Here is a 12,173-nt window from a genome sequence, read left to right as displayed (position 1 = left end):
TGGACAGAATTCTATTACATGCTTACCTGGAGTTGGACTTTAAAAAGGGTGGAGAGAGGAAAATCAAGTATTCCATTCAAGTAGAAGCTACAGCTTCCAATGTATACTTTGGATTCCTTGTATTCAGGGTCCAAAAGGTAAGAATAGGGGCTATCATCTATGAATGGACATGTGCAGTAAGCCTGGACTGAGACGAGTATTATAATGAAGTACTTAGTCACCTTCAGGAACGACAGTTTGGATGACACTACTGAATAATCACTGGGATTATCAAAGCAGAGAACTTAGGGCAAGCAGAATTTATAATGGCAGTGGAAGAAGTTGATGAATATCAGTTGAAGCCCAAAATCAATTGAAGAAAATGTAAAGGGCTATACTGTGTCCGGCCAACCTTCCGAGTCTAAGTCTCTTCTCGGAAAGCAAGTCCAACAGGAAATACCGAAGGAACTTCTCCCCAAATGTTTATAAAGCTGTGGTGGATACACACAGCACAAGGCGTGGGCTGTGACAGACTTGGCGCAGGCTGTACCTGTACAGCTTGTACAGCCTTCAGGGAATTGCAATTTAAAACTGCAATAACTTATCACTGGGTATCCACTGGAAGGGCTAAAATTAAAAATACAAAAAACAGTAAATGTGATGAGGATGCAGAGTAACTGGAACATACATTGCTGATAGGAGTTAAAAATTAAAAATACAAAAAACAGTAAATGTGATGAGGATGCAGAGTAACTGGAACATACATTGCTGATAGGAGTTAAAATGGCATAACCATTTTGAAAAATGGTTTGGTAGTTTCTTATGACATCTGGTTTCTAATCCATCATTTTCATCCCAAGCTATGTATGCTCCTACCAAAAAAAAAAAAAAAAAAGCAAACGTATAACCTAGAAAAGAGTTAAACAAGGATGTTCATGGAAGCATTATGCATAAGTGGCCCAAACTGAAAACAACGCAAATGTATATCAACAAGAGAATGCATAAATAAATTATAATATATTCATATAATGATGTCTTACTTAGCAATTATAGAATAAAATGTTGATAAAAGCAACAAAACTAATTATCTGAAAAACATTGTATTTAATTTTAAAAAGCCAGGCACAAAAGAATATATACTACATGATTACATTTGTATGTAATTCAAGAGTAGGCTAAACCTATTTATGGTGATAGACATCAGGACCATAATTGCCTTGGGGCACAGGGTCACCTGAAAAGGAATGTGAGGGAACTTTCTTGGGGTGATAAATATGTCTTTATCTTAATTGAGGTGGTTGTTACATGGACATACACAGTTGTCAGCATTCATCAAGCTCAGACACTGCCTCCAAATTAAAGTTAAAGCAGAAGCTGGAGAATTACATTCTGCAATTAAATTAATAGAAAAAAGAAAATGAAGGAAAAAAAAGGAATAGTAATGATTTAAGATAAAGGAGAAAAAAAATGAAAACCAAGAGTCTGATGGAAAGCCAGGGAAAATATAGAGTAAGAATGACATTATAATGAATTTGAAAAGGATATTAGAAAAGAGGAATGGAAAAACAAAGTTAGGATGGCAAAAGATAAATGAAAGTTTCAACACAAAGAGTTGGAAAAATGTTGATTTTATTTACTCTCCAGAGAGGACCATGAATGCTTAGAGAAAATTAATGCCCTGTAGATGACCATTTTATCCCATCTATCGATCACAGCATGTATATTACTTTTTGCTCCTGGGACTTTTAAAAACCTTTTTGCCTTCTATTTCTTATATATTCTGACTCCTCTAGCACAAATACAAATGCTTTATAGTGTCATTTAAACCAAGGTCTGTAAAACACTCTCAATACAGATAGAAAAAATTTCTAGCCTTTAACCCTCACATAGATCTTAAATTTATTAAACAGAGGCAGACGATATCTTAAGAAGACCCGTGGAATAAAAAGGCATTGGTGTTTACAGAAAAGTGTGCTGTTAAAAAAAAAAAAAAACAACTACACTAGGTAATTTACATGTGATGTTTATAGAAGTGTCTTGGTAGGAAAACCCTCCTTACCAGACACTCAGTGTGGTTAGGAATCTGCTTCTACTGGATCATAAGGACAGATTACAAAACATTCAGGAAATCTGTGGGCAACTTGGTAGCTTGAAATTAGCCATGGTGGGAGTATATATACCACAGGGTACAGCCAACATTATAAGTTGTATTTTTCTGTCCATAGACCCAGTTTACCAGCACAGCACTGCTTGTTCTTGTTTCTTGCAACAATACAATTTTATTTAATTATTACATATCGTCTTCATTAAATTATTCTCTCCATGAAAGCTACAACCTTTATTTTACTTTATTTTTTATTTTTTTATCTTTTTTTGGACTCCAGGGCTTAACAGTGAAGTCATATGTGTTAGAATAGTAAACTTTCCATTTTAGCGATGTTGAAGTGGGTTACGTAATTTAACAAAGTTCATACAGCGAGTAAGTGATAGGGCCATGTGACAAGTTTATCTTACTCCGAAACTCTACTCTGCCCACTGACTATACTGTTCTTACAAATAGTCAACAAATAATTTAAACAAAGAAACAAAAGAATCAAGCACACCTTTTGATAAAGGCATTTGGAGCAAATAATATACTATGTGTGTGATTGCAAATCAATCCAGATGATATGGTATTATTTTTGTCATGGAAATATGAAATGACCATTTTACATATCAACCCATAAAGGACTCTCAGATATATTATCAAACGATGTTGAGATTTTATTTTCTAAAATACCATAATGGCTAAAAAGTTGGACTCTGCTCAACCTGGACTCAAATTTCATCTCTGGCAACTTCCTGGTTTACTAGCTGTCTAACCTTGAAAAATGTATTCAATTCTCTAAGCTTCAGTTTTAAATCTCTAAAAATTAAAGAAGGAAATTCCATATAATACCTAACGTGGAATGGAGTAAGTAGAGTAAATAATTGGAGGAATAATAAAAATAGTAAACACATTTTTGTTATGAATGCTTATTTGCTTAAAAGTGGTATGTCTCCATAATTTGAACTAAAATTAGCTTTTACTTCCTAAATTAATGATAATGTGGGGGCTTCCCTGGTGGCGCAGTGGTTGAGAATCTGCCTGCTAATGCAGGGGACACGGGTTCGAGCCCTGGTCTGGGAAGATCCCACATGCCACGGAGCAGCTGGGCCCGTGAGCCATAACTACTGAGCCTGCGCATATGGAGCCTGTGCCCCGCAACGGGAGGGGCCGCGATAGTGAAAGGCCCGCGCACCGCGATGAAGAGCGGTCCCCGCACCGCGATGAAGAGTGGCCCCCGCTTGCCGCAACTAGAGAAAGCCCTCGCACGAACTGAAGACCCAACACAGCCAAAAATAAATAAATAAATAAAGTAGCTATAAAAAAAATTAAAAAAAAAAAAAATGATAATGTGGATCATCTATGTAGAATTAATTCACAAGATTGCTGAAGCAGAGATGACTTTGGAGAACACATTGTTTTAATTAGCCTGACTAACACGATAACAGAAAGGCATTTTCTGAGGAAATGATCTGAATGAAAGAGGAAAGCATAGAGATTATAAAAGCCAGAGGCAGAGAACAGGAATGTGCATACACGTCATCTTTAGTACATTGTTTTAGATCGAATTGGCTAGGCCCAAACATCCTGCAACCTGAGAGGGGTGTGGTTGCAACAGTTCATCAGGATGAACTATCCTTGGAGACCATCACTAATTCTGTAATCAATAAGCTGCCCTCTGATTATTTATGTGGCTTCCAGGACATACCACAGTGGAGAACCCTCGATAATAGCTATCTCTGAAAGGCCAACATTTATTATAAATTAAAGTTTTTTTCATGTTTGTTTATTCATCAGTCTCTTCTGAACATGAGTAGTTCCTGACTGAATATACAACACCAGAGTAGCACATGTTTAGACCTGCAAAGCAGGAGAGCACATTTTCAGAATGTGGATTTGCTCTAGGAAGTGGTCGTTTGATGAGCCCTTGCCCCAGGGACCAGCCAGACTCCCTCCTAGAAATTTCTGTATAGCTTCCTCTAAATGCACAAAGACTAAAAATGTGAAAGCTTTAGGCATGTATAAATGATGACCAGGCTTATCTCTTTTGGTTTCTGCATTAAAAATATTAGGGAAAGAGGGGAATAAAGGCTTAATACTCCAAATTTATACTTGAAGAAACTGGAGGCCATAAAAATGCAACAAATTAGTCAAGGTAACACAGCCAATGGGAGTCAAATCCTTGACAATAAGTCCTTTTCTCTCCTGAGTCAAAGCTAAGCCCACAGCACACTTTGCCTCTACTGATATTCATAAGGAGTGAAATAAAATAATGAATCTTTAATTCCTGATGATGTTTTCTGAAAAGAGTTTTAGAAGGATAAGTGAGTTAATGCCTGCTTTCCCAATAGAGTGTGATATACCCAATAGGTAAAAAGGCAAACATTCATTTTCCCCTCTTTCTTAGCATACCATTTTTGTTTCATTTTTAAATTGCATCATATATTTGCAAAATACTTAACTGTCATTAAATAGTTAATCATTATCTACTTGGTTATTTACAACTTCAAGTGCATTTGCTTTGTTACAACTTCAAGTGCATTTGCTTTGTTACATTGTATCACTTAATTAATATGATTAATTGATCCTAAAGTGAGCCTTCCTAGACTAGAAAAATAAATAAATAAAAAAGGATATTTTTTAAAGCTTACACCCTAAACAGAGTACATTAAAGTAATATTTTCAGACTAAATTAGATGATGCTGGGGTTCATTTATTGACTTATTTTTAAATCATGAATGGTTGTATTCTCTAGTACATATAAAAGTATTTAAACAGAAGCATATAAGAACAACAAACTAGAACTCCCCAACACCTATTTACTGCCAAATGCAGTTTTTTTTATTGAATCCATTTCTTTCACAATAACAAATATTTATAGTCACTGATGGTATTAAAAAACAATTTAAAATTAATTATCTCTGTACATCTACTAAATCTTCATATTTTTAACAAAAATTATTTTGGCTAATGCTTTGAATAGTCTTTGAAAAGTGAATTTGACTCCACTCTAAAAGCACCAAATAAGAAACGGCCCAGCCAGTAAACTCATGATGGCTATACAGTAAATATTAATGCTGATCATTGCCTGATGGATTTTGACTTGACATCAGGGCAGCCAACATGCCTCCACAGGTCTTTCTTTATGCAGTTGATTTTGTATAAACAAAATGACCTTAAGATAATTGCATAATTTTAAAAGAGATGTAGAAACATATTTTAAAATTTTTGGTATAAGCATCTTCTTGATTATTTTAATTAAACATACACACACATGTGCACACCTACAGGAATGGATACAGAATCATTAAACTCTAGAATTTTAGCAAATTTAAACTGCAAGTGAGCTTATCATCCTCCTAATAAAATGAAGATAGAAATGGAAACACACGTCAGAGCATTTTCGGATGATTAGAGGGAACTGCAGAGACGCCATGCTTAGCACTGTGCCTAGCACAGTCATTCGTTTGTACATAATCCACTGTGCTAATGTCAGGGGGACACCAAGGAGTAAATCTAACCCCCATTTTCAAAGAACATGCAATAGTGTTTACTCTTTCCCTGCACTATTCCTCTTTTCTCTCTCTAAAAACTTTTGTTAACTCTCATGGCTCACATATTATGACTATGCTAATGTTTCCCAAATCTACACTCCAGCTCAGACAGACATTGTTTTGAACTCCAAGGTCATCGTTTCTGCCTTTTTACGGCTTACACCCATACCTTCCTCTACATGTACTTCAAATTCTACAAGGACCCAGAAATACTCACTTTTAAACTTTTAAACAAACACTTTCCTCATCTGTCTTCGCCTTCTCTGTCTTACCAGAGTTGGGGCATGGTCACATATGAATGGTCAAAAACTATTCAGTTTTTAAGCAAGATGTTTCAGTTTTTCTAAACATCCTGATAGTCTTTATGTTAAATAGAGCACTAGTTCGCCTCCAAATGCCTCAGATTTGTCCCTTTGGCATTATTATTTTTATTGCCATAATTATAGCTTCCTGGTTTCTTACCAGGATTATTTACATAACCAGCTAATGTCCCCAGGTTTTCCCACTGCAGTCTAGTAGACAGGATCCAAATATACTCAAGGATAAACGGGATTTACCCATTCATTTAACTGTGATGTCTAGGTGAGAAAAATGTCCCAGGAATGACTAGGTCCAGAATTATGCCTCAGAATTCTGTCTCTGCAGGCTTCTTTCAGACAACTTGGGATCCAACCACGGTAGTTTTATCTTCTTGTAGTCCCAACTTAGAGCTCCAGTGAAAAGAGGGCTTCATCATGTTGGTAGCTATGTAATATATAAGAAAAGGACATGAATTGCTGTCCATGTGATCAGAGGGCCAAGTGGGTTGGTGTATTATAAACATCTCAATCTGAATCCATTATTCATCCCTCTGGACAAAGTAAGGGTAGGTGTGATGATCAATAGTTCCATCAGAACCATTTAACTGTGGAGCAAGGCTTTCCCTCAAAGTAAGGATGCTGAACTAACAAAAATAACTTATTTACTCTAGGAGTCAAAATTGTGTTCCTCACAGATAACTCTAAAATGCTACTCTGGTTGATAAGCCTTCAATTTCCCTATTGTGCCTACAGATTAAAGTGCAAACTCATTTGTGTGATAAAAAATAAAACTATAAAATCTGATCTCATTTTTCTTTCATGTCCTTTCAAGTAACTGCCTTTGTGCTCCTATACTTTATATACTGCAGTTAATGAGTCATTCCCCATGGAAAAGACGCGCGCGCGTGCGCGCGCACACAAACACACACTCCTTAATTCAAAGCACTTCTTTCCATGGTGGCTTTGCTCATTATATTTCTACTGATTTCTCTGTCTAGAATGCTTTCCACTTCTCCCTGCCATTTCTGTCACTCTGAGGAACTCGTTAGTATTTGTCAGTTCCAAGGAAAATATTACCCCTTTTATATTAGTTTAGGGAAAGAAATTAGTGTTAATTCCCTCTTTAGCATCTGCAAATGCTTTGCATATGCCTTGATTAAAGTACTAATACTAGTACTATATGTGGAGTTTATATGAAGGATATATATATATATATATATAATAAAAATATAAAAGCATAGTCTAAAATGTAGATCATATCCCCATTACATGTGACACTGAGCAAGTTTGGTTCTAAATTTTCTTTTTTTCTATCTACATTTTCTCATACTTTCTCACTATAAGAATTTACTTGATCTCATATATTTAAAGACCACTATATAATGTTAGATTCCAATTTCTATCACTACCATGAACTTTTCACTAAGCTCCAGATTTGTGTATCTAAGAGGATTTTAGGTACACATGTCAAACTTACCAAATCCAAAACAAAACTGTTGTTCCCTATACCACTCCACTCACTTTTCTACCACAAATCACAACAACACCTCTGCAGTTGCTCAAGACAAAAACACAAGATTCATTCTTGGCAGCTCTCTTCTCTTTACCCTGAACCCATTAGCAAGCTCTATAGGCTAAACATCCATATGGATCTCACATCAACACATTCTCACTGTCTCCGACATCATTAATATGTCCAAGCTCTCATCGTTTTTCCAGGAGAACTTCTAAAACCAAATTGTAACTCTTTTTCATAGTTCTCCCTGAATCTTTTCCCCTACATAACCATTAGATTAAATTTATACAACCTAAATTGTTTTCATCACTCTCTTGATTAAAACCTTCTAATAGCCTCCCATTACATTTTGAATAGCATCCAATTGCTTGCCATGAATGAGCAGCTGTCTCTTTTCCTACCTCTCTGTGCAGCTAAACACTCAAGCTAAATTCCTATGTGTCTAAAGAAACAACAGTAAAAGACAGTGTTTGAAAAACAATCTGCCTACATTTGACCCCAGCTCTGCCACATACTGATTCTGTAACTTATTTAATACATTTCTGACTCAATTTCCTCAAATGTAAATTGGGAATGAAAATAAGAGTGTCTTCTGCAAAAGGTAGTTTATAGGATAAAATGAGTCAATGTGCATTAAATGTCTAGATCAGTCCCCGGCACATGGCAAGCACCATAAATATGTGTGCTAATATTATTTATCAGTTCATTAAGTCATTGTCTTTCACACTAGAATGTGAGCTCCATGAAACTGGGGTTGTTCTCTTGTTTGGTGCTATTTTCTCAGTATCACAAATGCATTTGTATAGGTCTATCATATAGAAAAGTTTCAATAAATCTTTGTTGGATAGATTAGTAAATGATCAATGCATGCAATATACATGAAATGTGGTCCATATCAGAAAGTTTACCAATTTTTGAAAATTTCAATTGTTTTCACCAGTGTGAACTTATTGCAGCCAAGACAGAGGAAGTGGGCTACCTTATAGAGCACATATATCATGATCCAGGATCTGTGATAAGCACGTTTTGTGGATTATCCTACTTAATTCTCATAATAGCCACGTGAGACAAATTGTCCATTTTCACAGATTAAGAAATTTATATTGAATAAATGTATAAGACATTTCTAAGATCATAGAATTAGTACAACCAAGGCTTTAGAACTTCAAACTTATTATCCCCTTTCCTCACTATGCTAAAATGTCTTATTCAACTTTCTGAAGCACAACACATTCTTTTGACTACACTCACAATAAATGCTTGTGGAGTGAATTACACGTAGATGACCATGAACAGAAAGATGTGTTGAAAGAACATTCCAAAATTAAACTAGCAAAGGTAGTTTTCTACACGAAATAAAATAATTTCATAAGACTGATTATTATTTTGATCTATGCAAGTGTTAATACTTCTACTGGCCATTCAGAGATAAATACCAGACATATTTTCACACTATAAAGATATAAGCTCATCAAAATTATTCCAACACTGCATTGCCTTGCTTCTACTTTTATGGTCCAATTTTAGAAATTATTATTGTAAATTCAAGACAATTCCATTTTAACTGATCAGGGAGTTTGTGGGTTTCTTTTATAATATCAAAATGACTAAATCTTAGTCATTGGAAGTCATTCTCTCTGGACAAATGCATTCAATTGCCTAATGTGATTAGAGCATTGTCAAAGGTACTTCATTTCTGATACACTTTTCCTCTGATTATACTTATCTTTGCAGATCTTCTACTATAAGGATTTAAGTATCAAAGATTTCTTTTTACTTACCAGAAAGAGTTTGCAAAAAGAATAATGAAACTGTTATGAATCCCACAAATTAGACCTTTTTTTTTTAATTTACAATTTTTTTGGAAAATCCTCCTTTATTATTCATTCTCTGCAGTGTTTTTTTAATCTAAGAAGTCACAATATCCATTTAATAGGAAATTTGATGAATAGTGGAATAACTACAACCTAAATTGGAAAATATCTTAATTGTCTTTTCTTCCAAAAATTTCAGACAATATGATGACTCTTTTAATGTATGTACTGTAATTGCTGCTATATATGGCATAATTGCAGTGTTACAATAAAAGCATTGTTAATATTTCTGGTGATGGGAATTTTCATGCATAGTTGAAAAAAGACAATTTATATCTAAGACTTCAAAATGAAAAGCAAAGATTAATTAAACATCAAAATTGAGCAATGAGGAAGTAGAGGGACATGAGTTTGGGAACAAATGCATTTCTTAATTTAGTGCTAAGAAAGAAAACTTCTCTCCCAGCTCTGATTTAGAGTATCTTTCAACTTTTGTCTCAGAATGTCTCTGGGTCTCAGTTTCTACATGTGGAAACAATTCTTAACACACTGAGGTGATTGTGAGGATTTAATGAGGACCCTCTCCATCTTAAATGCATTCCTTGATTATTTTCCTCCTCTTTCAAATTTGTTTCTCCATTCTAACTACAAAGGTTGTTTTTTCTATATTTTTAAAATTTTAGTAAAACATATATAACATAAAATTTGCCATTTTAATCATTTTTAAGTGTACAATTCAGTGTCTTTGATTGCATTCATGATGTTAGGCAACCATCACTACTATTTCCAAAACTTCTTCAAAACATAAATCAAGACATTTCATACTATGTTTGATCCTCTTCAATATATATCAGGAGTCAATGATGTCACTGGTTGGGATCCCAGGTGGGACAGAGCAGGGCAGTGCTAGATTTCATCATACTACTCAGAACAGCCTGCTGTTTAAAACTTATGAATTGCTTATTTCTGGAATTTTCCAAGTAATACCTTCTGACAGCAGCTGACTGAAAGTAAGTAAAACCACAGAAAGTGAAACTGTGGTTAAGGGGAACTACTATATTTACCATAACACCTCAAATACTTTCCTCACCTCAGTCCCATCACATCAATACACATAAATACCATACAGCAAGTCAAGAATTGTAAACACTGTTGACCTGAAATTTGACTCTGGGCCCCCAGAGGTGAAAGCAATGTTTTATGTGTTTTGTTGTTTTATCGGTATTGTTGTTTAATTTGTACTGCTCTCGTTGCTTTTAGTTAGTTTTGTATTTTTTATTTGAATTGAAATGCCTTTAGGGAAGGTTTGCCCTCTGAGGTCACCTCTGGTTTACACCACTCCTTACAATTTTTAAGTGTAATTTTTTTAGATTTGTTTGTTAGCTGCTTGACCTCTGAAGATATTTGAGTAAGTTTATTGGGAACAATGATTAATCAAAACCAGATAAAGACATCACAAAAAAATATAACTACAACCCAAAATTATGTATTAATATTGGTGGAAAATTCTCAGCGCTATATTGGCAACCCCAATCCATAAACATATAAAACAAATTGTATACTATAGCCAAATGAGATTTATCCCAGAAATGCAAGGTTGCTTTAACACTCTAAAAATCAGTTCACGTAATACAACATTTTCATAAAGGACATGATCATCTCAATAGTCCTGAAAAAATATTTGACAATATCCAAATTCCTTTTTTTATAAAAACACTCAAAATACTAGAAACACTCGAAAAACCTTTCTGAACTTGATAAAGGACATCTATGAAAAATCTACAGTAGCATCATAATTAATGGTGAAAGACTAACGTATAGATATACGTTATACGTTATATAAAGACTATACGTTCTTAAAGACCCAGAACAAGCATCTTTCTTGTACAGGTTCTCTGATCACTAAAAATTGTTAATCATTTCCTCTTCTCTGCCAGTACTAAAGCTCAAACTCAAACTTTATTAAAGGCTCTTCCCCTTCACTTACTAGCTGTGTGAGCTTAGGTAAATGACTTGGCCTCATAAAGTTCAGTTTCATTACCTCTAAACTAATAAGAACGACAATACTTAATGTGTTATGATGGTGTACTGATATGATGCAGTTAAATTTCTTAGCACTCACTGTGCCAGGAACATGAAGAACTAAATAAATGTGGATGTTATTATCATTATTATCATCACCGTTCTACTCCCATATCCTCCCCGCACTCCCGGAAGATCTTAATACTGGGTCAGGGGAAAAATCTAAACAGGTAGCTGCTAGTTTCTTCTGATCATCTCTTGCACAGATAACTGAGAGACTAAGCCTTTGCAGTGATTCAATCCCAGGATATTTCCAGATCACTTTGCCATCAAACAGCACAGGCAAAACTGTGTGCTTGGCAGTTGTGTTACTAATACTGACATGGACTTTCATCAAAGTCAATAGGAGGTACAATCAATCTGTGCCGGGATATTTAGACTCACTTTTACCATTTTATTCTAAGCTCAAATTATGTTCCTTAAGACTTCATTCTTCTCTGCGACACAAACATTTTTTGATGCCTTCCTCCAATGTGGAGCCCTTGAGATCACTTGGTGTTCCTCCTCTAATTACTATTTATCTTATTTCCATGTGTTTCTTTTTTTCTTAATAAAATTTTTACTATAAAGTGGCATTCTCATACTAAGACATCGGGGCAGTACATGTGCAGTTCAGCCTTTACCTAAAACCTCACTTGATGTAGTGAAATCCCCACGATATTCTTGGCTCATCTCTCTTTTGTGGCCACAAGAAAGAACACTGTTTCACAACCCTGGAACATTTTTATTCCAGTCCAGTTTTGTTTTCCATTACATAAGGTTTCATAACAATTGACATTTGAAATAATAATGCTGCATAAGAAAAAGCCACAACGCATCTGTAGCATAACAATAAATAAGTGC

The sequence above is a fragment of the Balaenoptera borealis genome (assembly GCF_965194805.1).
Source record: "Balaenoptera borealis genome assembly, chromosome: 4".
Classification (NCBI taxonomy): domain Eukaryota; kingdom Metazoa; phylum Chordata; class Mammalia; order Artiodactyla; family Balaenopteridae; genus Balaenoptera; species Balaenoptera borealis.
The sequence above is the reverse complement of the archived record's forward strand: the minus strand, read 5'-3'. Positions refer to the sequence as shown.